This window comes from Mesocricetus auratus, unplaced genomic scaffold, assembly GCF_017639785.1.
Source record: "Mesocricetus auratus isolate SY011 unplaced genomic scaffold, BCM_Maur_2.0 Super-Scaffold_6730, whole genome shotgun sequence".
Lineage (NCBI taxonomy): Eukaryota > Metazoa > Chordata > Mammalia > Rodentia > Cricetidae > Mesocricetus > Mesocricetus auratus.
The window spans coordinates 93146328-93169426 of record NW_024429184.1 but is presented as its reverse complement, the minus strand read 5'-3'; the positions used below and the strand labels follow the sequence as shown (position 1 = coordinate 93169426).

General features: G+C 54.0%; 2 long non-coding RNA genes across 4 annotated transcripts; one reads left to right on the top strand and one right to left on the bottom strand.

Moving 5' to 3' along the window:
• Positions 1-329: 329 nt before the first annotated feature.
• On the bottom strand, positions 330-21499 carry LOC110341758. Its single transcript, XR_002383749.2, has 4 exons — positions 21315-21499; positions 9634-9755; positions 7378-7505; positions 330-5348 (listed from the first exon to the last, which is right to left on the bottom strand). It is a non-coding gene; the product is annotated as an uncharacterized LOC110341758 (long non-coding RNA).
• Positions 9744-18149, top strand: LOC121138845. 3 transcript variants are annotated; one of them, XR_005875717.1, is made up of 6 exons: positions 9744-10525; positions 10611-10663; positions 10890-10936; positions 12974-13015; positions 17122-17176; positions 17510-18149. It is a non-coding gene; the product is annotated as an uncharacterized LOC121138845 (long non-coding RNA). The 3 variants fall into 3 exon arrangements; XR_005875715.1 differs by lacking the exon at positions 10890-10936 and having other exon boundaries at positions 10611-10694; XR_005875716.1 differs by lacking the exons at positions 9744-10525; positions 10611-10663; positions 10890-10936 and adding an exon at positions 12669-12828.
• Positions 21500-23099: the final 1600 nt, after the last annotated feature.

The window sequence follows — 23099 nt, the reverse complement described above, 5'->3', positions numbered from 1 at the left end:
TGTGTGACATGTGAATCTTTGGCTTTACACTGTGTTTTCTGGAAGGAGAGGGATTGCCAAGTTAGACCCCCCCAACTCCTCTGTGGCCCTTGCTTAACCTTAAGGGTCCCTGTCTTCCCACAAGCCTCTACACGGACGCATTTTGGGTCATGCCTGGAAGCATCCTGAGACACCAGGAATGTGATGGGCAGGCCAAAGGTGGCCCCTGGCTGCTGTCTGTGCTGGCCTCTGTGAGTGTCTGGCAAGTGGAGGCACTTGGGGGATACAGAAGTGAATACTGGAACATTCTCCCTACCCCCATACTCCCAGGGAGACACAGGACACAAAGCAAAGATCCAGCACTTTATTACTGTTGAAGAACACAGAGAAGAAGGCTTGATTTTCTTCCCCAGGGGGAAAGCCTAGAGAGGGGAGGGGCGGGGGGGAGAGGGGGGGAGCCTGAGCCAGGCCCAATGGGTGGGGAACAGTATGATGGTGGGAATTGTAAGCATTGGCTGGATCCTAGTTGTGACACTAAGTGTGAACCAAGGGTGTCTTAACCTCTTTTAGCCTTGGGCTCCTTGTGTGATATTTCACTGGGTGGCGTGAGGACCGAACGATGCTGTAAGTGTGCAACACGGGCTTGAGTGTGCAACACGGGCTTGAGTGTGCAGCACGGGCTTGTGTGTGCAGCACGGGCTTGTGTGTGCAGCACGGGCTTGTGTGTGCAGCACGGGCTTGAGTGTGCAGCACGGGCTTGAGTGTGCAGCACGGGCTTGAGTGTGCAGCACGGGCTTGAGTGTGCAACACGGGCTTGAGTGTGCAGCACGGGCTTGTGTGTGCAGCACGGGCTTGTGTGTGCAGCACGGGCTTGAGTGTGCAACACGGGCTTGTGTGCTGCTTCACTAGGTGGCGTGAGGACCGAACGATGCTGTAAGTGTGCAACACGGGCTTGAGTGTGCAACACGGGCTTGAGTGTGCAGCACGGGCTTGCATGCTGCTTCACTAGGTCGTGTGAGGACCGAGAAATGCTGTGAGTGTGTAACATGGGCCCAGCGGATGGTAAAGAGACAGAGAGTGGGGTCAGCAACGGCCTCGGAGTGTGAGCAGGAGGCCGTCTCTCTTCCCAAGTGTCTTCTGGGTGCTTGCTAAGAGCATAGCTTGGCATACCCCTGGGAACTACCTGGTCTCTGGAGATATGATGCCATGCCCCAAACTGAGGGCTTTGGAGTCATGACAGTTACCACCTCTTCCAACTCATCAACTGTTCCTTTAACCAGGGACAGTTAAAGGAGATTCCAATATGTGGGTGCGTGCATGCGTGCGTGCGTGTGTGTGTGTGTGTGTGTGTGTTTGAGTGTGTGCACAGGGTTAGTGTCCTCTGTCACTCTCCACCTTGTGATTTTGAGATAGTATTTCTCACTAAACCCAGAGCTCACCAATTTTGGCCAGACTGGCCGACTGCAGATTCCAGGGTCCTCCTGTCTCTCTCCCCACCAGCACCGGGATTATAAGTGTGACCCCACAGCTGGCTTTCTGCATAGGCACTGGGCATCCGAACCCAGCACTTTACTGACTGGGCCACCCCGTAGCCCCCAAAGTTCTAGTTTTCCCTTCACATTTATTTTTGTGATGCGTGTGCATACTGACGGCACATAGCATGCCCGGCACGTGGAGGTCAGAGGACAATTTTCAGGAGTCACTTTTCTCCTTTCATCACATGGGTTCTAGTTTGCTCTGGGTGGACTCTGATGGGAAGCCACCTCATCTCCCCAGCCTAAGCTCTAGTTTTATACCTGGGTCCCATCAAGGATTTTGACATCCATCCAGTCAGCCTTCTGTATGTGCAGCAGGAGAAGGTGGTCTTTTTATTTTTAATTTTCTTTGTAGTTTTTGCTTCACCTTCCTCCTCTCGAGATAGGGTCTCATGAAAGCCCAGATTGGCCTCAAGCTCACTGTTTAGCCAAGGATAACTGTACATGTCCCATCTTCCTGCCGTGTGCTGGGATTACGGGCATGTACCACCACACCTGATTTGCACAAGTGCTAGGCATGGAACCCAGGGATTCACACACTGTAAGCGGTCACTCTATCTGTATCCTGGCTATAGATTTTTTTTTATGAGACAGGGTCTCACTATGCAGAGACATGTAGCACTATGTAACTCTGGCTGTCCTGGAACTCACTGCATAGACTGGGCTGGCCTCAAACTAGATTGTTTTAAAGCGCAGCAAAGATTTATTAAGGAAAAACGAGAAAGAACTCCCAAGAGTTGGGGAGCAGGGAGCTATAAGGGAGGAGTACTTCCCCCTACTTTTCTTTCTGGCTCAGACATTCGATGCCAGGCGCCATGGAACTTGAACTCTATCTCTCCTTTGCCTTTTGCTGTCTAGGTGAACTTGCCCTGGTTTGGGCTTAAAGAAAAGCCAACTGTAAGACGCAGAAGCATCTCTGGAAAGAGATTAATAAGGCTTAAGCAAGTCAGTCAGTGGCTCAAAAGTGATTGGGCAGAAAGAATTTTGGTAGAAGTGTGTAGAAAACAGGAAGGCCGTCTGCAGAGAGATTCCTGCGCTGTCAGTGCATGGGGAAATAGCAGTGTTCCTGCAGCGGGCAGAAATACCACCAGGGGGCGCTCCGAAACTTGTATTTTTCTACCTCGAAAGCTGTTTCCAGTGGCTGCTGCGCTCTGAATCCAACAGAGATGAAGGGTTTTTAGCTTATCTAACAGATTTAATAAGAGTTTAAAATAAATATGTGTATAATTCTCCTAATAATGTGGATATGGACCTATGGCTCCCCCTTTCCTCCCGCAGGGAAGGAATGCTGAGGGTCAGAGTGGAGGGAAGGCTGCCCCGGGGTCCTGCTTCAACCACTGCGACTTGGGACAAGTTTCTCAAGAGTGAGGCGGTTCGAGGTTCCCACATCCAGCCTCCCGGGGGTGTTATGAAATACGGACACAGCGGAAAGAAAAGCAATGCAAAGGTCAGAGGGGTCTCCCGTGGCCTCTTACCTCCAGGGTACCGCCTTCTCCTCCCGCATCCCAGACAGGAAATGCCAGGGTGGCAAGCAGGCAGCTCCAGCCGTTAAGCCATGACCTCAAGAACAGTATTTCCAGGAATCCCCATCTTAGCATCCAAGGGATTCCTGGGAAAACTGGACCGTGAGGACAAGGTGGGAGAGAGAGGCCTTCGGCTCCTGCCACACCCCTAGGGACCAGCAGTTTTTCTCTGCATCCAGCCCGAGCTGAGCTCTGCCAGCCGGCGTGGGCTGCTGTGACTCCCAGGGTGCAGCTTCCTGCCCTGGGAACAGCGGCTAGAGCTTGAAGTGGCTTGGGAAGTACCTTCCCTGTGGTCAAAGGGCAGCCTTTGTTTATCAGAATTGATCAGAAAACATCTGGGACCAGTTCCCGCCCCCCCATTGCCACAGGCCACAGTTCTCTGGCCAGCAGGATGAGTTTAAGCCAGTTTGCATGAGGACAGGTCCTGGGCTCTGGCAACTTTCTCATTGTTGACTTCTGGCAGGTAATTTGAACTCTGGGCCGTGCTTGTAAAGTGGCATCCAACGGGGACCGACTGGGTGAGGAGGAGCCAGCATGAAGAAAGAGAGACGGCAGGGCTCTCAGAAGTGTGTGGTCCTGCCTCTGTCACCGTAGCCGAGAGCAAACAAGACCAGACTGGGTTTTGTTTTGTTTTCCTACTCTCCTGCTCCAGGGTCTCACAGTGGGTAGGGAGGTGGACCCCAGCTCAGCAGGTCCACATGTGGCCTAAGGCTTAGTTTTCTCACCTGTAAAGTGGGTCACCCTCCTCTGTGGCTCTCCTCTGCTGCCCCTTGCTTCTCTGAAGCCTCTGGGACAGGGTAGATGTCTGTGAAATGCCTGGGCTGGTTTAGGCAGTAGCCCAGAGCCAGAGTTAGAGGCTCAAAGAGGGAAGACGGTGACTCCAAGCCTAACAGGGATGGGCAACATTTTGACGCTGCAAGGTGACAGTGTCACCTACAATGTGTGGGGCTGCCAGGACCCTGGGCCGCTACCTCTGGGATGGAAGAGCTGTCAGGGATTGTCTGATGATCTACAGGGGTGAATCAGTTACAGTGGGTATTTGGGTCTGCAGTGTTGAGAAGGATTCTGAGGGTGTGTCAGAACCCTCCCAGAATGGATAGAGAGGGACGGCAGAGTTTCTTGAAGGAGACGTATCTTTTCCTTCAGCAGTGTCTTCTACGGGTTGGTTCTAGCTGCCACTGAATGGACCAGAGCCTACCGTTGCAGATGCACAAGAGTGGTCAGCCCTGGTGCAGCTTTGAGCCAAGGACGGCTCGTGGATGGCTGGAGCGGAGTCTAGGGACAACCTCTCGGGCCTGCCACCCCACGCCAACACTTACCACTTCCCGGCGATGGCTGCAGAACAGCTTCTCCCTTCCTGAGCTACAGTGCTTCATCTCAGACTCCCAACTGACCAGAGATGCAGCACTGCACCTCAGGCTGGGAGACAGGCGCGCATGGGCGCTGGGGGCATGGGCGCTGGGGCTGCGGCTCGCTTCCTGCCTGGGCAGGAGAAGGAGTGTGAGCACGGGTAGTGGCCTGCTTCCCTCCCGCCCTGTTCTTCCCCTGCCCTGGATCCCTCTGCGACCGAAATCTCCATCTTCGTTCCCTTTTTCTCTTCAAGTTAGCTTTCTTGAGGTAGAGCCCATTCATTTAAAGTGTGCAGTTAACTTTTTTTCTCTCTGCAGGGCTGGGAACGGAACCCAGGGCCTTGCACTTATTAGATAAACCCTCTGTGACCTCTCACCTTTGGTTCCTGCCCTTGCCCCCCCACCAGTCTCTGTATTGACTCTGGGCAAGTGACCACTGGCGAGAAACCAACCCAACTCTTTCATGCTCTTGCCCATCCTGTGAGCTCTGTTTCTTCCCAACCCTTGCGGTATAGTCTTCTTTTGTGAACACCTTCCTTTATGAGGAAAGGGAGCCTGCCAGATTCCCTCAGCCCCCAAATCAGGGCCACGTCGAATGTTGCTTGAGAGGATGGCTTGTAAGCTGCCTCATACTGCATGGCCTTAGGATGTTTCATTTCTGGGCCATCCCTACTTACCTCTTCAGTTGCCTGAGGTCAGGGCCCATAGGTTATCATTTGGGGTCCCTAGATACTGCTGACAACTTTGCACATGACAGTGGACATAGCAGATGACACGCAGGGACTGACTGAGTGGCCACACGGATAATTCATTTTCTTCTGTGGGCACTCACCCTGCTCTTGCCAAGATCCCAGGGTCCCCGGAAGACCTTTGCTTCATGGTGACTGTGGTGGCCTTGATGCTGGATGACATACTTTCAGGGTCGTCTGAGTGGGGGGGGGCGAGGCAGCCTTTTCTCCTGGCTGGGAAAGAACAGAAAAAAAGTCCACCTCCGTTTTTAGAAACCCCATAGCCCCTAGGCCTCCAACAGGAATCTAGCAGCAAGCCAAGTTGGGAGTGGAGTGCAGGAGCATGGGAAAATGTTCTCTGATTTGTCACCAAAGCCAGGGCACTTCTGCCTTCAGGTGTCTCCACCTTCTGGAGTTCTCAGAAACGTTCCACAACCCCTTTATCAGGAGATCCGAACATGGGACTCTCTAGAAGTCAGAACACTCTGTCCTCTCTACCCCATTCTCCACAGCTCCCACAGACCGTGGGAGGGGCATCATTGGACCTGACCAAGGGACATTCCGGTAAGTAGCTAGGAGGGATGGCTGGACACAGCACAGCTAGGCTGCTAGGGGCCACCCCGAGTCCCTGACGTCCTCAGGGGCCACTGTGCCCAAAGCCCTTTGGCCTCTACTGCCTTTGCTTTCTGGGGCAGCAGACGAGCGGGCGATTGTGGGAGTCATCTGGTGACACAACACTTGGGCTGTCCCTCCTCTCCTTTTATTCTTCTTTCTCTTGTTCTTTCTCTCCTTTTTGCTTTCCAGAAGCAGAGACGTAAGTAGATCAGGCTACCCTCAAACTCATTCCGTGTGTAGAGCTCTTGATCTTCCACTTCTGGAAGTCTGGGGTTACAGGCATGTGCCACAGTGCCTGGCAACCTGGGGTCCTACGTATGGGGAGGAAAGCTGCCCGGGGCCTGGGAAGCCAGGGAAGCAGGCGACAGTGTGGTACTGATGCTGCGTTCTCACACCATTGTTTCTAACTATGGATAGAGTCAGTCTTCCGTTTATAGCAAGTATTCCTACTTAGGTATGTAAAAAGATTCACCTTAAACTCTAAAACACGACTGCAGACAAAACTTAAAAACAGGACATCTGATGGCTGGGTTTGGGGCAGGATGCCAGAGCCTGTTCTACCTTCTGGACAGCTTATGGGGCTAGAAAAGATCACCTTGGATGGAGGATCAGGAGTAGGGGAGGGCAGGCATTCTAGACTTGCAGATACATGTTCAGAGAGGGAAACTGGGATAACGAAGAGCAGAGCAAAGATTTCACATCCTCTGTGTGTGCCATGGGACCTGGACAGAAGGTAGTCCATCTTAAGGAGAAGTAAATGGCCAGATGTACTGAGAGAGGCAGGTGCTCAGCCGGGAAGGGTCTTTGCCTCATCCTCCCTGTCCCATCCTTGGATAAAGACTGCCTAGTTCTGTCCCTGTGGTTCTAGAATAACCAATCTGGCAAATGTTTAACTGCATATATCCCCATATGCCTCCAAGGCTCCAGAAAAATAGAATTTCTGCAGGGTAAGAGTACAAGGCACCAGGCTGGGTTTCCTAACTCACGGCATCAGGGCCTGGTCCCTCACCTTACCCCCGTGACTGAGGTCTCAGTTTCTTAGTCCTCTGGGTTTGGGGCAGGCTCTCATAGCTGTGCTAGCTCATTCAGCAGACCTAGCACCACTTCTGTGTGCTCGGGGATTATGTCTGTGCACCTGTGGCTAACACAGCCTCAATACTATCCTTGCCTTTGAGCCTTTGCAGGGCACGCGAGGTTGAGAGGGAGGAAAGCCCCTGAGCAGGGCATGGGGCAGACCCAGCAGAGCCTGTGAGAGGACTGCCAAGCACTTGTGACCATCGAGGTTCCTTCCTCCGCCCCCTGGGTGGCTCAAATGGCCTCCTGGAAGAGTTGGCATGGGGACTGGGATGGTGGGGAGGAGCAGTGGACAGGAAGGTGCGCCTCGCGGCTCGACGGCCACATACACATGTTCTGGGCTGGTAGACAGAGCTTGTCTGCTCCCCCCCCCCCAGCCACCTCCTGCCTCCCTCAAGTGGGGCTTCCCCGAGAAGAGGTATGTAGCCTTTCTACATCGTTTACCCCAGGAAGGACTCCTTTGCCCTGTGGTGCTGTCAGAAGACGGGAGAGGCTTGGGGATCCAGGCCCCATCTCCAGTCAGCTCCCCATTCCGTTAAAGAGGTGGCTGGACCAAGCAGACTCTGGATCTTACCTGGTGCTCTCGGTGTTGTCCCTTGGAGGCCTGCCGCAGGGGATGACCCGCTTTTTCTCCTTTTCCCACGTCTTCAGAAAATGTCTCCAGGCTAGGGACTCTCGGGACTCCCGTCTGTTGGGAAGCTCCTGGGAGGGGTGAGAGGAGGGGACGCTGAAGCAGAAAATAAACAGTGGTTGTCTGGATAGTCTCAGGCCCAGGCAGGACGCTCTGCAGCTCCTGCCCTTATATGGCAAGGCTGCTCTGAGCTAGGAACTCTGCCTGTAATTCCTCACCTCAGTCACCACTCAGAGGACTGAGGGCCACCACTGGTCACCTGGGCTGCTGCTGAGAAGCCAGGCAGGGCCCAGCACATATCCTTGGAATCTCCTATACAAGCTGAGCAGCCATCTCAGCCGCTGATTGCTGTAGCAGGTGGGAGGAATAATACTGGGTTGAAGGGAACAACCTGGCCCAAACTTCTCTCCCACCTCAGAGTCCTTTCCGTCTGGGGCCTCTGTTTCTCAGAGAAGTACTCAATCAGCCCCATGGGGTGAGAGCAATTGCTTCTCCATTTTGCAGAAGGGAAAATAGGTCCAGAGAGGCTAAGGACAACTATGTAACTGAACAGGAAATGCGGCAGGATTTAACTCAGGACTGTCTGGTATCAGGGCCTGGTATCTGGCATCAGGGTTCTGAGTGGGCTGATTGCATTGACACAGCATAAAGGGGCAAAATGAGCTATCGCACGTGCTCGGTAGAAAGTTCATTGTGCTGGAGGTGCCTCCCCTGGGAAACCAGGCAAGCCCTAATGCTCCACAACGCGGCCTAAGGGGACGGTTCCATCAGACACGGGTGCCCTCGGCGTGTGACACAGGGCCTGGTGTGGATTAGAGCCTCAGAGGAGGGTGTATGCGAGCCCTGAGTAAATAAGCCTTGCTGGTCACAATTCCAGCTCGGCCACCGCTCTGAGGGTCTGTTGAAGCAGAGGGCAAGAAATCAGGGAGCTGGCTTTGTTACTTTGCTCCCAGTGCCTCTGCCCTCTAAGGTGGCCTGCAGTGTCTCCCTGTGCTGCTGCTTCCTCAGCTGTTTCCCCTCAGTCCAGCTGTGGGACCGAGGGGGCAGACGCGCCGTGCAGGGCCCAGGCCCTGGACTCGGCTTGGAACCTCAGGCTAGGCCCAAGTCCCAGGCCAGCATCAGTGACCGTGGGAGAGGCTGCAGAGGGGAGCTTATGGGGGTGGAGGGGTGGGCTGCTGGGAAGAGCTCAGAAATGTGCCTCCCACAAGCACTAACATCCTGTGTGCTCTCAGGCCGGCCCTGGAACCTCCTTCACCCCATCCATCATCCTGGCATCTTCTCCAAGGCTCCTTCCTGGGGCTGGGTGGGGGAGGGGCTGGGGGGCTCAGGGCTGACTGTCCCCATGCCAGAGAGAGTGCAGCTGGCCACCCTACAGGCCTGCTTCATGTCTGCCAGAGGGTCGCGCTAGCTCAGGGAGGCGCCCGCAGCCTCCCAATCCAATTTGTTTACAAGGGTCTCTGCAGCTCGTTTGCTCACGAGTGAAGACGGGGTGTGAGCTGTGTTGGGGTGCACGTTCGTTCGCACACATGTGGAGGTTACACGGGGGTGAACAGGTGGGCTGTGTTACGTAAGCCTTTTCTGCCAAGCATAGAATAGTTCCTTTCTGCTGCCCTGCCGTCCGCCTTCCCCTTGTCTCACCTTCCTGTTTATTCCATCCCTGATAGATCCATGCCAGACTTCTCTACACTTCCCGACCTTGCATTCCGGAGTGTGCGCCTCCCTTCTGGACCTCAGTTTCCCTACCTGTCTTAAGGAGCTCCCCCGGCCCCCCTCCCGCTCTTTCCTGTGTGCTGCCGAATGTAGGAGTCTGCACACTCAGACCCCAGCGGGGCTGAAGGACCACCTCCATCCCTAGGAGCTGCTGTTAGCAATAGCGCTGTCCTTGCCCAGAGCCCCAAGAGCCCAGGAGGCCCTCCTACAAAGTTCTTCCGTCTCTAAGGAGGATCACTGTTGTCTGTGTCCTCCTCAAGCCTAGCCGACTTCTTGTCGCGGTTTGAAGGGAATGGGATGGGAAGGGTTCTCACACCTGTTGGGTTCCCTCTTTTCTGCGTCTATCCCAGGCTCCAGCGTTACTGAAAGGCCACCGTATGGCTAGGCTGTGCTTTTTGAGATTCCCAGGCCTGGTTTCCTGAGGGTCCTAGGTTATTCCTAGAGCTCCCTGAGTTGGGGTGTTTGTAGGGATATGGAAGGAACACTTACAGTTAGTCCTGGGAACAGGGCTTCCACCGCCATCCCTTTCCTAGTTCTTGGGAAAATTTCTCACACAAGGCTCTTCATTCTCCAGTGTATGTGTGTGGGGTCCTACTAGCCATCACTCTTGCCTGAAAAGAACAAAAGATCTTGCTCATCACAAGTATTCCCTGTGTCCAGAGTGCCAAACCCCAAGGACTTGCGCCTGATATTGCTCTCTGAGAGACTGGTAGTGGGCCTGGGTCACTCTGAGTCCAGAAACCTTGGGCTGACTTGTTGAGGTTTGTCACGCCCCATGGAACTGTCCCTTGGGCCCCACATGACTGCGATCCCTGCTGTGCCCACCTTGCTTTTAAAGGTGGACTTTAGGGAAACTCTAAGCTCTGTGAGGAGGAGGGATCCACCTTTCCTTCTAACCAGCTGGACCCCTCTGCTCTGCAAGGATGTTGTCCCGGGGCACTAATGGCACAAATGGGCTGTGTTGGGGGAAGGACACCACCTGAGGCCAAGTCAGGGACCAAGACTGTGACCTCCTCCGGTAGCACAAGACTCCCGGCCTCGTGGAATGGCCCCAGAATGGTACAGCAGCTGCTGAGGTGAGAGGGGGGTGAACGAGGCGCTGTAGTTTGCGCAGGGCAACCCACTGACCAGTGTCAACGCAGGCAAGGAGCCAGGCTCAGCTGGCTCAACCTCTGAGCTTGCATGACTATAAAGCAGAGTTCGTGAGGCGAAAGTCATTGTCCAAGCCAGAGCCTTCTCCCAGGGAACAAGTTACAGCTGTGCTCTTGGGAGAGACCTTCTGCCTTCACTCCCCTTTGTAGCCCTCTCCCACACACAGGATCCATGGCTCTTGACTCCAGGACTGGGTTACCACTATATGCTTGCACACAATACGGGAGAGGTGGGCCTGTCCTTTGAATCTCATCCCTGCCCTTTCCCCTGTGTGTCCGAGGATCCTTGTCTTCACCTGGCTTCTGACCCCACAGGCTTGCTGTTGACAGTCAGGGGCAGCAGATACGACATTCATGGCAAACCAAGAGTAAGTGGCTGTGGTTTCTGTCGTTAGCATGGTAAGTGCAGGGGCCAGGGGTGGGAGGCATCCGGAGGTGTGGATGCTTGACTGCGGGGGCCACCCCTGCCTCAGCCTGGCTTCTGCTCATGTTCCCTCCTGCACAGCTTCCCTTGGCTGCTGTTCCCAGAGCACCCTCAGCCCCTGTCACCCTGTAAAGTTCACCAACCTCACACGCTCCCTACTTCCTCCCCAGGGAATGGTGTTCTGGGACTCTTGAGCAAGCCCTGGGAATGCAGTGAGGTGAGCCCGAGCAATGCAGGGAAGAGGGAAGAGACAGGGCCCCCGGCTCCTCTGGAACCCCAAGCCTTGCCTCCAGAGGCTCAGAACCCGGGGGCGAGAGGAAGGGCCTAAACATTTGGATCCCTAATTTCCACTGAGGGCGAAATGTGGACAGAGGAGGGGGTTTCTGCAGTTTCCCTTGGCGTCTCCAAGCAAGTGGGAGAGAGGAGTCAGGGGTTCTTGCTGCACTCTGCCTTGCTAAGAATGCTCATTAGGAGCCTTCCTTGCGGGTCTTGTGGAGCGCACAGAATCCCCTCAAGGTCGCAGTCACACAGCTCATTAGTCTAGGAGTCCCAGTTGGCCCCATGCAGTCCAGCACGCACTGTTCCCACAACCCTGAAGCTCACACTGTCCTGCTTGTCTTGGAGGAAGGAGGTTAAGAACAGGGGAAGCAGTTTCAGTATGAACAGAAATCATCTGGGCCCTGGCAAGGTCACCAGACACCGGGAGCAACGCTTTTCTTGTTATGGGTGTAGCTAGCTGTCTCTTTGCTATGCCATTTCTCTCGTTTGTTGAGTATTTGTTTAAACAAACCGGCAAAACCCCACTACCATGGTAAAGGCCTTGTTTCCGTTCCGTTTGCCTCTTCTGGGGTTTGTATATGTTGGTGTGTTCCCGTGTGAGCGTGTCTGGCGGTGGTGGGTTTACAGAAAGGAGGGGAAAGAAAAGGGAGACAGCTGGGAGGGGGCTGTGGTGCAGGGGGGGGACATTTCTGTCTTGGGTCAGGGGCTTATGTACACATGCCGGTAACTGTGAAGACCAGAAATTGACATCAGGAGTCTTGTATTGCTCTCTAACATAAAAAAAAATTAGTTAAGTATATATCTTCTGTGTGTGTAAGTGTAGCGCCTTCAAGGGGGACAAGAGGGTGTTGGATCCCCTGGGACTGGAGTTACAGACAGTTGTGACTGCAATGTGGGTGCTGGCAATCGGACCTGTGTCCTCTGCAAGAACAGCCAGCGTCCTTAACCACCGAGCCATCGTTCTGCTCGGCCTCTCAGCACTGGGATTGCGGGTGCTGTCAGAGCACCTCACTTTTGTGTGGGTGCTGGGGATCCTACCTATGTCCTCATACATGGCAAGCACTTTCTCAGCTGAGCTGCCTCCCTAGCCCACCTTCCCTGCTTTGTAAAGAGTAGGAGTGTCCAGGCTGCAGGGCTTTGTAGGAATGGGCATGCTTTCTGGATAATAGGTAGTGGTTTCTTCTGGACCACTTAGGGTGAGGAGATTAGCAGGCAGGGATAAAGCTCCTGCAGATACAGCCCTGGCAGCTTATGTGCATGGGTCCTCACCTCCCTGCGTGCCAGGAGCCACATGTGCAGGACATGGTGGCAGGGGAAAGGACTTCATGGTGACAGGACTCTCCCAGCTCACCCCTGTCCCCTTCTCCCTTTCCTCACTGCTCAGCTCAAAGTAGGTCTCTGAGCTGCAGCAGGATCTGAAATCTCGGTGCATTCTGGTCTCACGCCCTTGCTCAGTTGAGAACACTGGAGCACAGAGAGGCGAAGCGAGGAAAGCAGGGATCCAACTGACATCCAGCTAAGGTCCTGACCTCATCTACTGACTGAAAGATGTCATCGGTCAACACAGGGGGCCTCTGGGAGGAAGGTGGGGGAGAAGAGGGCCTTAAGTTCCCTGGCTTTGAAGATGGAATAATCACGACTTCCTTTTCCAAATAGCTTTTGGCCCTTCCTAGAAGCCAGATGGCGGATGTTTGGAATGTATGTTGTAAATACTGTTTCAGGAGGGGGCGGGGGACAGATGCGTCACTTTCTCCAGTAACCAGAAAGATCTGAGGGAGGGCAAGAGGAGAGAAGCCGGCTGTGAAAGGATTTGGGGAGAGGAGAGAAGAGGTGTGTGTGTGTGTGTGTGGCAGGGATGGGGGGTGGCCACACAGGAGGGTAAAGGGAAGGGGCCATGGTGCAAAGGGACAGTTCCATCTTGGGTTAGGAATAAATCCTCCATCTTCTAAAAATAACTCAGCCTTTCCCCCAGCAGGGCTGGCAGCAGGGCTGAGAAAGGCGCACTTGCCCTTTTATGGTAAGAAAAATTTCTCAGAGGGAAGCTGGGCTGGAGTCTACACCTCTGGATGGAGCCCAACCATGGGGTCTAGGGTGGGCCGGGGCTGGTGGGGGTGCAGCTTGGTGGGCTTTCCTGGCCTGAGTCCTACTGTCTGTGAAGGTGAGGGCAACGAGGTCCACCTGGGAAAGCCTTGCAGGTCTACCGGATGCTGGTATTGGGACCAGAGAAAGCCCTGAGTGTCTGCTAGATGTTGGTATTGGCTCCTGATGGCTCTGGTTCCCTTGCTTCTGGGAAGAATCTGAGTCCCAGGTAGGGAAAGAGAATAGACTTCTTGTGCGGGAGTCGGAAGCACTGGGGCAAACGGGCCCATGTTCATACCAGGATGACTTTTGTTCCCATTATTCTGCAAAGTGCTGTAGACCATGGAAACAGCACCGACTTGGGAGTCAGAGGCCCTGGTCCCCTGGCTCCCTACCAATTTTGATTTGCTTTGTCACCTTGAATACTGAGTTGACCTTTTTGGTCTCAGCTTCCCTCACTGGCATAATTTTATTTATTTATTTAATTATATTCTTATTTTTTTCAAGATAGCATCTTACTATGTAGCCCTGACTATGACAGAATCCACTATGTAGACCAGGCTGGCCTTGAATTCACAGAGGCCCACCTGCCACTCTTCTTCCCAAGTGCTGGGACTAAGGGTCTGAGCCATTAGGCCTGGCAGACTGGGATCATTTTAAAGAGCTTCCCAGCATCCCCTTACCACCACCACTAGGAGCTCATACTGCACGGTTCAGGCTCACCTTGAACTCACTATGTATCCCAGGCTAGCTCTGAATTCATAGCAGGCTTCCTCCGATTTCTGAGCGCTGGATTGCAGGCCATGAGTTACCACGCCATGCTTGCTTCCATGATTTTTTTTTTTCTCCCTCTGGGAATTTCTTGGCTGGAAAGCAAAGCTTGGGCGGAGGAGAATCTTTAGGCTGCTGTTGTCTTCCTGTAGCCCACCCATTTCCTGCGCCAAACCTCCCGGGGAAATCTAAGATGAGTGAGGCAGTACATCGTGCCGGGGGGTGCGGGGGGGTGGGGTGGGGGCTCTGCTTTTCTGGATCTAGACCCTACTGAACACACTGAGACCAGAAGGTACCTCTCATTCAAGGTCAGTCATACAGAGAGCGAGGCAGAACCAAGGGCTTCTCCGTCCCAGCCACAGAGCCTCCCTTTTCAGGAGGCCTCCTCCCATTCATAGTTCCAATAGTTTGGGGACCATCTCGGGCCACACAAAAGGACTTAGAAGACAGAACAGCACGAGGTAGCCATAGGTTGCTACTAGCTGACAAGGGGTCATGACACGTCCTGGTTGGGTACCCGGCTCTCCGCTGTCCCTGCGTTTGGGATGAGGAGCCTCATCGCCTCCAACACTGGTTAGAAGGCAAAGAGCTGCAAAGGATGCCTCTACTTAGTGTGATCTTGGGGACGTCTCTCTTCAGCGTCTTTATCGCTGACACGAGGAGATGGAGCACTGGTGCCTGCAGACAAGGACTGTTTTACCCAGAAGCCACCAGAGGAGCGTATCAGAAAGTGTTCTAGTGTTAGCCAGCCCGAGGCAGGGGCTTATCACTTATGATCCCCCCGAAGACCCTGCTCCACACTGTCTGCCTTTATTCAGGGAAGCCCGGACTCCCTGTGCCCAGCATGAACCGGGGTTCAGGAAGGCTCTAGTGCCTAGCATCCCTGCCCTGGGTGTTGGCCCGGCTGCTGTCTGTCTCCACTGCTCCAGGACTTTCCCAGGCCTGACTGGTACCCGAGTGTCTTCCCGGGACCAGCCGCCTCCCCAGGCTCTAGAAGGTAGTGGGGTACCTGGACCTGCACCTGTGCCCTAGCTCGCCGTACTGACTTCTGTGACTCAGCCCAGGGAAGCTGCTTGCCTTCCTCGCCAGCTTCCTGTCACACCCACTGCTGGGGGAAAGGAGGGAGCAGGAGAAACTGGAGGCGTCTGGATCGTAAGTCAGCCACTTTCTTGTGACCCTGGTGGAATCTCCATGCAGACTCTCTGGAGCGTGTGAACGGGCTCACAGAGACTTCCCCCATGGCTCTCACTCCTGTAGGGTGGGAGGCCATTGGATGGATGGTCCCCAGAGACCTTGCTCTCGTAAATAGGCTCCAGGTCTCTCTGGTCAAGCCTGGAGTCCCCTGGGAAGAGTAAAAGATCACAGTAGGATAAGAGGAAGTAGGGGGCATGGGGGGCCCAGGAAGCCCCTGTGCAAAGTCAGGGCAGAATTGACGTCACATCTGGCTAGAATCTGACATGCAGGCCGTCAGGGACGTATGTTGCATGGTTGTCCCTGCATGTGAAGTCGCAGGCTGTTGGTGGGAAAGGACCATAGGGACTCTGAGCCCTGTCTTTTCTCCGTGTCGTCACTGCTAACCTTGCATGCTTCTTGGGATGCTCACTACTTCCCAATCACCCCCTCCCCATTTGAACAGACTATTGATACTCCCCTCTGGAGTGCTGATGTCATGGGCATCTCCTGGGATTCACACCCCGTCCTATGGGCTGCACATCCTGCTCCTCAGTAAGCTCGAGAGATGTTTGAAGTTGGTGACTGTCCGCTGGCCCCGTCCCGACTCTTCTGCTCCCTTCCCGTGACCGTAGTCCCTCACCTCCCACTCCTGTCCTCGGTCCGTGGTTTGAACGCGTTTTGGGGAAGGGGACAAACAGATTAAAGAAAAGAACCAACAGAAACCAAAAGGTTTCCTGTCTACTCCAGCCACTCCAGAGCCCAGGCCTCTCTCCCTTTGCCTGCCTCCAGCCTCACTGAACTCGTAGACCCCCTTGGAGTTCTGAAAGCACCCTTGAAGTTTTACCTCCTAGAATTCCTCACCCCGCCATCTCCACCCTGTTCCCCTTGACTCCTCCACCTGGCAGTTTCCTCTCAGATGGAGTCTTGGTGTCTACATGGACTGGCCGTGAGCTGTCCCCTTCCCTTCCCAAAATGTGTGACATCAGGACCTGAGGGGCTCAGCAGGGCAGGGAACTAACTGCCTTAAGTGTAATGGCTACAGAGTCAGTCCCAGGCGGTCGTTCAGTTCCCTCGGGGCTACCCTGGGCTCTTCAGGTTGGTGTGACTGTATGCCTGAGGTCCATTGGCTCAAGAAAGCCTGGCAAGTGAGGGGTGGTATCATGGCCACTTCTTATGCAATGTGGCCCAGTTTGACTCATTCCCGTTCCTATTTGGCTGGGGGAAGCAGAGGAGGAAGGGCAGAGAGAGTTGGTCAGGTGGGGGCAGGGTTCTTTGTAGCTGCCTCCCTGTGATGCAGTTAGGGTCCAAAGGAACACGGACTGGCATGGCTCTTGGGGAGGTGCCCAGGATGGGCTCCCCTTCCCTAGACCTGGCCTGGCCCACCGTTCCTTCTGCAAGACTCTGATGGGCTGTGTAGGGAAAGGGACAGTACAGGGGCTGATGAGGCCTCTCGGCGGACACAGACAGGTGCTCACTGGAGGGGTCTGACCAGAGCCTGCGCTTTCTGTCCTCAGCTGGGTTGTGGTCGAGAGTGGGGGTTCTGTCTATTCTGTCACCATCTTATTCTTAATTTGGAGGGCACATGGCTTCCCCCACTAAATGTCAAGTGTCCCATCAAGCTGGAACTGGCTCTTTCTGATTCATAGCCCTCTTGTCTGGTTCTTGAAAATAGCAGTTAAGCATATGGAGTCAGCCAGATTTGGGAATGAGTCCCAAATTGAGTCCCTGTGTGATTTTGAGCAAATAATCAGACCCCTCTGCGCCTCTAGCTGACCCAATGGATAAAGGTATTCACCTCAGGGTACAGGATAGGAGGCCTTGGTACAAAGCAATTTGGTTGTGTAAGAGATTAAATCGCCAGGAATGGAACACAGGGCCTTGAGCATGCCAGGCAAGATTGCTACCATAGGCTCACAATATCCCTAGTGTGATACTGTTTTTTTGAGACAGGATATTTTGTAGCCCAGGCTGGCCTGGAACTGACTTGTAGCTGAGTATGGCCATGAATTCCTGATCCTTCTGAATGTTGGTATTTCAGACATATGCTAACATGCCTGGTTTGAGAATTGTTACCTTTTCCTTTCTCTTTTTCTCCTATAGTTTTTGCCTGTCTGTGTGAGGGTGTCAGAAGCTTTGGAACTGGAGCTACAGACAGGTATGAGCTGCCATGTGGGTGCTGGAAATTGAACCCAGGTCCTCTGGAAGAGCAGCTAGTGCTTCTAACCACTGAGCCATCTCGGCAACCCTGAGAACTTTACTTTTGAAGGAACGAGAGAGTATTATTCCTCAGCATCCAAGAAGCTAGGACTCTCAGCAGGGCATATCCTCTCCGTGAGAGGCTGCCTCGGGCTGTGACAGCCACGTTTCCTTGCATAGCTCCTCTGTGTCAGTCATTGCTCCATTGGCTTCAAGAGCTTCAGCTCCTCTAACCCAAACACCTCAATAAACTACCCTTGTCATTGAGCAGCTTAAACTCTCTACTTTACAGATGGACCTACTAGGCTCAAGGAACCGAAGCTGCTTCAGGCAAAATGCAAGTTTCAACCCAAGCAGCCTGTGCCGCTGGCCCTGTGAGCCCAGCTTCCTGTGACTTCTTACAGCACTTTGACTGGCTCTGCCTCGTTTCTTCATCTTGGACATGCAGGGGGACACCCACCCCTATCCTGCAAGAACTCTGCATCTTCAACAGACCAAAAAATGGCTTGAAGGAGCTGGGCTGTGTGAGCCGGGCGAGTAGGCAAGGTGTGCATCAGGCACATTTCAAATTGGAGAAAAGGTCTGTGGTGTTTGCGCGGCTGCCACCAACAGATTCTTTTGTAAGCAGGAAAATGGCTGACCCCAGAGCTCTCTCTCTCTCAGTGCGTGCCAATGCCAGATCCCTGTGGGGTTTGTCTAAACAGGCTGTGAGCAGTGGCTGCTCCCTGATTCTATCCACCCAAGCCCTGCAGCTCAGCCCCAGGCACTGGGACCAGAGTGCTCAGCCCCTGGCCCCCTGGGTCTTCCTAAGAGTCTGTGTGATATGACTGCTCTGATCGGGAAAATTCCTAGGTATCCATGTGGGCAAGCGTCAGCAGCCTGCAGAATACACATGAGTGTGTCTTCCTCCCTCCCTCCCTCCCTCCCTCCTCCCTCCCTCCCTCCCTCCCTCCCTCCCTCCCTTCCTTCCTTCCTTCCTTCCTTCCTCCACACATTCCCCCTTCCTTTCCTTCTTTTGTGGTGCTAGGGACGAACTAAGGCCCTCACACATGCCAGCCAAAGGCTCTACTGCCAAGCTACATCCTCAGCCCTCTTCCTTACAGTATTTGATGTACGTAAAATAAAGTATGTAACATGCATTCCAAAAAATCCTATCACTTCTACTGTGGTCAAGGAGAGGGGTCTGCTCAGGGAGACATGTAGAAATAGCCTGATGGAAGAGAGCAAGAAAGAAAGGAAGAAAAGGAGGGAGGGAGGAAGGGAGGGAAGGAGGGAGGGAGGAAGGGAGGGAAGGAGGAAGGGAGGAAGGAAGGAAGGAAGGATGGATGGATGGAAGGGAGGAAGGAAGGGAGGGAGGGAGGAAGACACAATGACTTCTCTGGCTGTCTTCAGGCTACACCCAGGGCCCAGCAGCCCATCTCCAGGTGTAAACTGGAAGAATTCTGGCCTCTGTGTTCAGGAGGTGTGTTTAAAACTGAACAAAAATAGAAGGCAACATTTCCCATGCCTCTTTCTCCTCCTTCTTCCAGGGTGTAGCCCTGGCTGACCTGTCACTCATTGTGTAGACCAGATTGGCCTTGAACTTGCTGAGATCCTCTTGTCTGTAACTCCCGAGTGCTGGGATTAAAGGCATGTGCCACCGTGCCCAGCTTTCTCCTGGTTCTTTGAGCCACCCCAGGACCTGAGCCCCGAGGGCAGTTCTGGTGGGAAGCTGAGAGGAGCTACTCCTTGGAGCAGTCTCACCTGGAGAGTCACTCGAAGCTGTCTGGGTGTGGCAGCTCAGGGTCCTGAACTTGCCCTTCTGCAGAGCTGCATGTAGTTGCTTTTCTCTAGAACTAGCCTGCTGGGGAAAGGGCTGAGCTTGCCCACATAGCTCTGGTGTGGCTCGGGGACCAGTGCCGGAACCCTCTGTTTTGGGACAGTTGCATGACTGAGGGACAGCAGTAACCTCAGGATTGGGACCTTTCATCAACACCAGCACAAGTCCCGAGACAGGAGTCTCCTCCACAAGTCTGGATTCCTCATTATAGCTCTCAGGGAACCAGGGGACTGGGTGAAGAGCGTGTAGTTGGAGGCTGGATTCATGCCTCCTACCTAATTTCTCGTGGCGAGAGCTTGGGTGGGCTGTGGTTACGCCGTAGCCAGGGGCATTGGAATCATTTGATCTCTCCTAAGAATAATCTTAGGAGAACTACAATAATGCAAACCATGTAGCTGGTGTCTGGTTCCTGGGAATGCCCCATACATACTCTATCCATGAGATTTATTGGACACTTGCTAGGAAGTCCATGGTGGCCATAAACAGAGCTGGAAGCTGGAGGCTCTTGGTGGAGACGGCAGCCTGGGGGTAGCCAACACACATACACACAGTGTATACACATACACTTTACCTCTCTGTAAAGTGGGAATAATTGCATCTCGCTCCCCAAGTCCTGCAAGGCTTTCACTGAATGAATTCATATAGAACTCTCAGACTCCTGGATCTCCTAAGTGCTCAACAAACGAAAGCAAATATTTCTTAGTCACGATACCTGAAGGATCCGCTGGCTAGGCAGACACACATTCTGCCCGGGTTTTGCTGTCAGCGGATGGTCTTAGAGCTATGATTTCACTCCAGGCTTGCTGCTGCCCAACTGTGTCTTGAAGATCTCAGATTGCTCTGCAGCTCTGAGGGCTCCCACTGCTGGTGCCTAACTCCAAGCTGAGGGTGAGCGCAAAGGGAGTGGTCTCAGGCTGGTTGCTCTTTGCCCTTCTCCTCTGACTGGGATTCACTCCACCTCTCTTTCTAGAGCTTTCTCTCTCTAGGACACTCGTCCGTCTGTCTCATTGCCTCTCCCTATACATAGCTGAGACATAGGAGTCTCTTAGTCCTCACAATGACCATACGGGCTCAGAACTTAGGCTGCACCTATTCCATAGAGGAAGAAGATGGCGGATGACTGAATCAAACGCTTTGGTATGTAAACAAGCCAGAGTTGGCTGTCAGTTGGAGTTTAGTGCTTCCTTCTGAACCATATGGCCTTGGGTGACCAGGTGCAAGAGGGAACAGATGTTGCACAATCTGAAACTGGAGGACTGTGCTCCATTCTGGGTCCAGATGTGGCCAGTGAGTTGGATGTTGCCTGTGTGTTCCAATCCGAGCTCTGCCTGGCCCCAGCAGTGCTCGCCACAGGCCTTCCTTCCAAGGCCCTGGGAAGCCCTCTGCGATTTCTTCACCCCATTCCTGGCCTGAGGTCTTGCACTTGTGGCTTATTGCATCAGACATCATCCCTGTGCCCACCAGAGGCAGCATGGCGCCCTGGGGAAGCCAGATCTGGGACTTTACTAGACACCCTGGGGATATTCTTCAACACCTTAGGCTCAGCCTCCAACAGTGGCGTAGCCCAGGAACCTCCTGAGGGAACTTCTCCCAAATGGCTCAGAAGCCACACCCTGCATCTCCAGGTCATTTGGTCCAGTTGCTTCCTCACACATCTCAACAAGCAAGCTGGCCCAGAGAGGGATGGGTACCTGCCCAGAGCCATACAGTCCAGCACCGAGTACAGATCCGGGATGGAGCTCAGGCCCTGTCTCCCCAGTGCTCCTTCCTAGTCCTCCCCACCTTCTATAAGCAGCCAGCACCCCATCCTTCCAGCCCTTTGCCTCCTACTCCCTGGCCGCCTGAGCACGCGCAGCCGCTTCCCGGGCTTTGGCTTTTGGAACCGTTATTTGGAAACAGTTTTCCTTAACAGGAGCCCCAGGTTCTTGGAGCTATGGTGTGAACGCCTGGTATGGTACAATGAGACAGAGTGCTGTCAAGGTAGAGACAGGGAAAACTGCCCACATGTGTCACCGTGGGAGCTTGACCTGTCAAGGACATCAGCTTAACCCTTCATTCCTCATTCCATAGAAGCAGCCAACAGGCCCAACAGGACTGGAGCTGGCCAGGGCTGGGCCAATGCTTGGTGATCACCGGATCCAGCTCTGGTTACAAATAGGGGAACTGAGATCCAGAAAGGCAAAAGGCACAGAGCAGTTAGCAGACAGCAGGGATGAGAGTCCCTGGGAGGAAGCCCTGGAGGCCCGCTCAGGGACCCATGTCTGTGGCTGGTCCTTACCTTGGCTGTTGTCTGGCCCAGGGATGACTCTTCGGAGGTGGAGGCTCACCCTATTTGGGGTATGGTTGTGGTGTCACTGCTCCTCACCTAAGTTGACACGGCTGGCACCTCTTGATGCTAGGGGGGCATTTTTAAGTCACTGGCATCGGACCCCCCTCTGTTCAGCCCCTTGCCCGTGGCTCTCTGGCCACGGAGGCCTCGCTGCCTTTTACCTTATATGAGCTGAAGAAGCGAGCCTGGTGTTGGGGCAAGGCGGGTGTTCGGTCCTCCCTGGGCCCCCCATTGGCCAGGGCGCCAGCCACGTGACTGCCTCGCCTTGACCTGCCCCTGGTGCCGAATGTTTCTTTTACCCCCTAAGGAAGGAGTGGTTGACAATTTTCATATTTCTTCTAAATTTGGAGGTTTCAGACAATGCTGAGGGCTTGGCTCCAGCCGCCAGAGCCCATGTGGAAGTTATTAAACTGGAGAAGGGCAGTAGGGGGAGGAGGAGGCAGGGAGGAGAGGAGGAAGGGAGTGGGGGACGGACTTCTGAGGGTTGCCAGTTGTCAGCCTGGGAACTCGGCAAACTCCTGGGAGAGAGCTGTGTGTGAGAATTTCCTTCTTCTCCTGCTGCCCCGAGTCCCAGGACTGGACAACTGGCCCTGGGATGTTTTGAGAATCCCCCAAGAGAAAGACACCAATTGAGGCTTCTGGGACTCGGCGGGCGATGGGAATGGTGACTCATGTCAGGCCCCAGGGAAGACAAATCTCTTCTCCAGAACTCCAGGACCTTGAGAGGTCACTCCTGTCCCTGTGCAAAGGAGGTCCAGGGCCCACTGTGAGGCTGCCCGGATAGGGCAGGCACTTGAAGCCAATCATGCCCCAACGGAGACTCCGTCACCCTGAGGAACAACCCCAGCCTCTTTCTGTCAGTGTCTCACGGTGTCTCACTCTATGGCCTAGGTGGTCTAGGACTCTCAGGTCTGCGTGTTGGGTTTACAGGTTTGTGCCTCTGCACACAGCCCAAGGCCTCAGCTCTCTCTCTGCTCCCGCTGTGCTCTCAGATGCCACCTTGGAGAGGTTGGTTGTGCCCAGGCCTCCTCAGGACTCCCCACCCTGAAGATGCCCTGTTTGCATTCCTAGGACTCACCACACACTGCCTTACCCATCTTCCTGCCTGGTTTACTACAGGTTCTTCTAGGAGTGGGTGACTTCCTAGACAAGCTCTAAGTCTCCAGGCTTCCCACAGTGAAAGTCAAAATGTATATAGAGGGACTGCAGGACAGGCAAGGCCCGTCGGAAGCTCAGCTCTGAGGCCTGCAAAGAGCTCCTCCCAGTGGTCAGCCATGTCCTCTGTAGAAGGCCATCACTCTGTCCCTGCCCTTCATGGCTCAGGGCTTCCTCTCAATGTCCATACTAGGTGGCCATCCACTGACTATTCAAGTCTGATATATGGACACCTGGGCCCAAGGCTGGGAAGATCCCGGGGCTGCTCATCTTTCCCTTCCCTGGGGGCTCCACTTTGTGATCTGTTCTTACTGTTCATGTCCCTGCTAGTATCAGTCTCATGCCATCCTGCGTGGGTACAACCAGGGAGTCCTTAGAGTATGGGGGTGACAAGTCAGACACACTGCTGGTTTTTGTTTTTGTTTTGTTTGTTTGTTTTTTCGAGACAGGGTTTCTCTGTGGCTTTGGAGGCTGTCCTGGAACTCACTTTGTAGACCAGGCTGGCCTCGAACTCACAGAGATCCACCTGCCTCAGCCTCCCGAGTGCTGGGATTAAAGGCGTGTGCCACCAACGCCTGG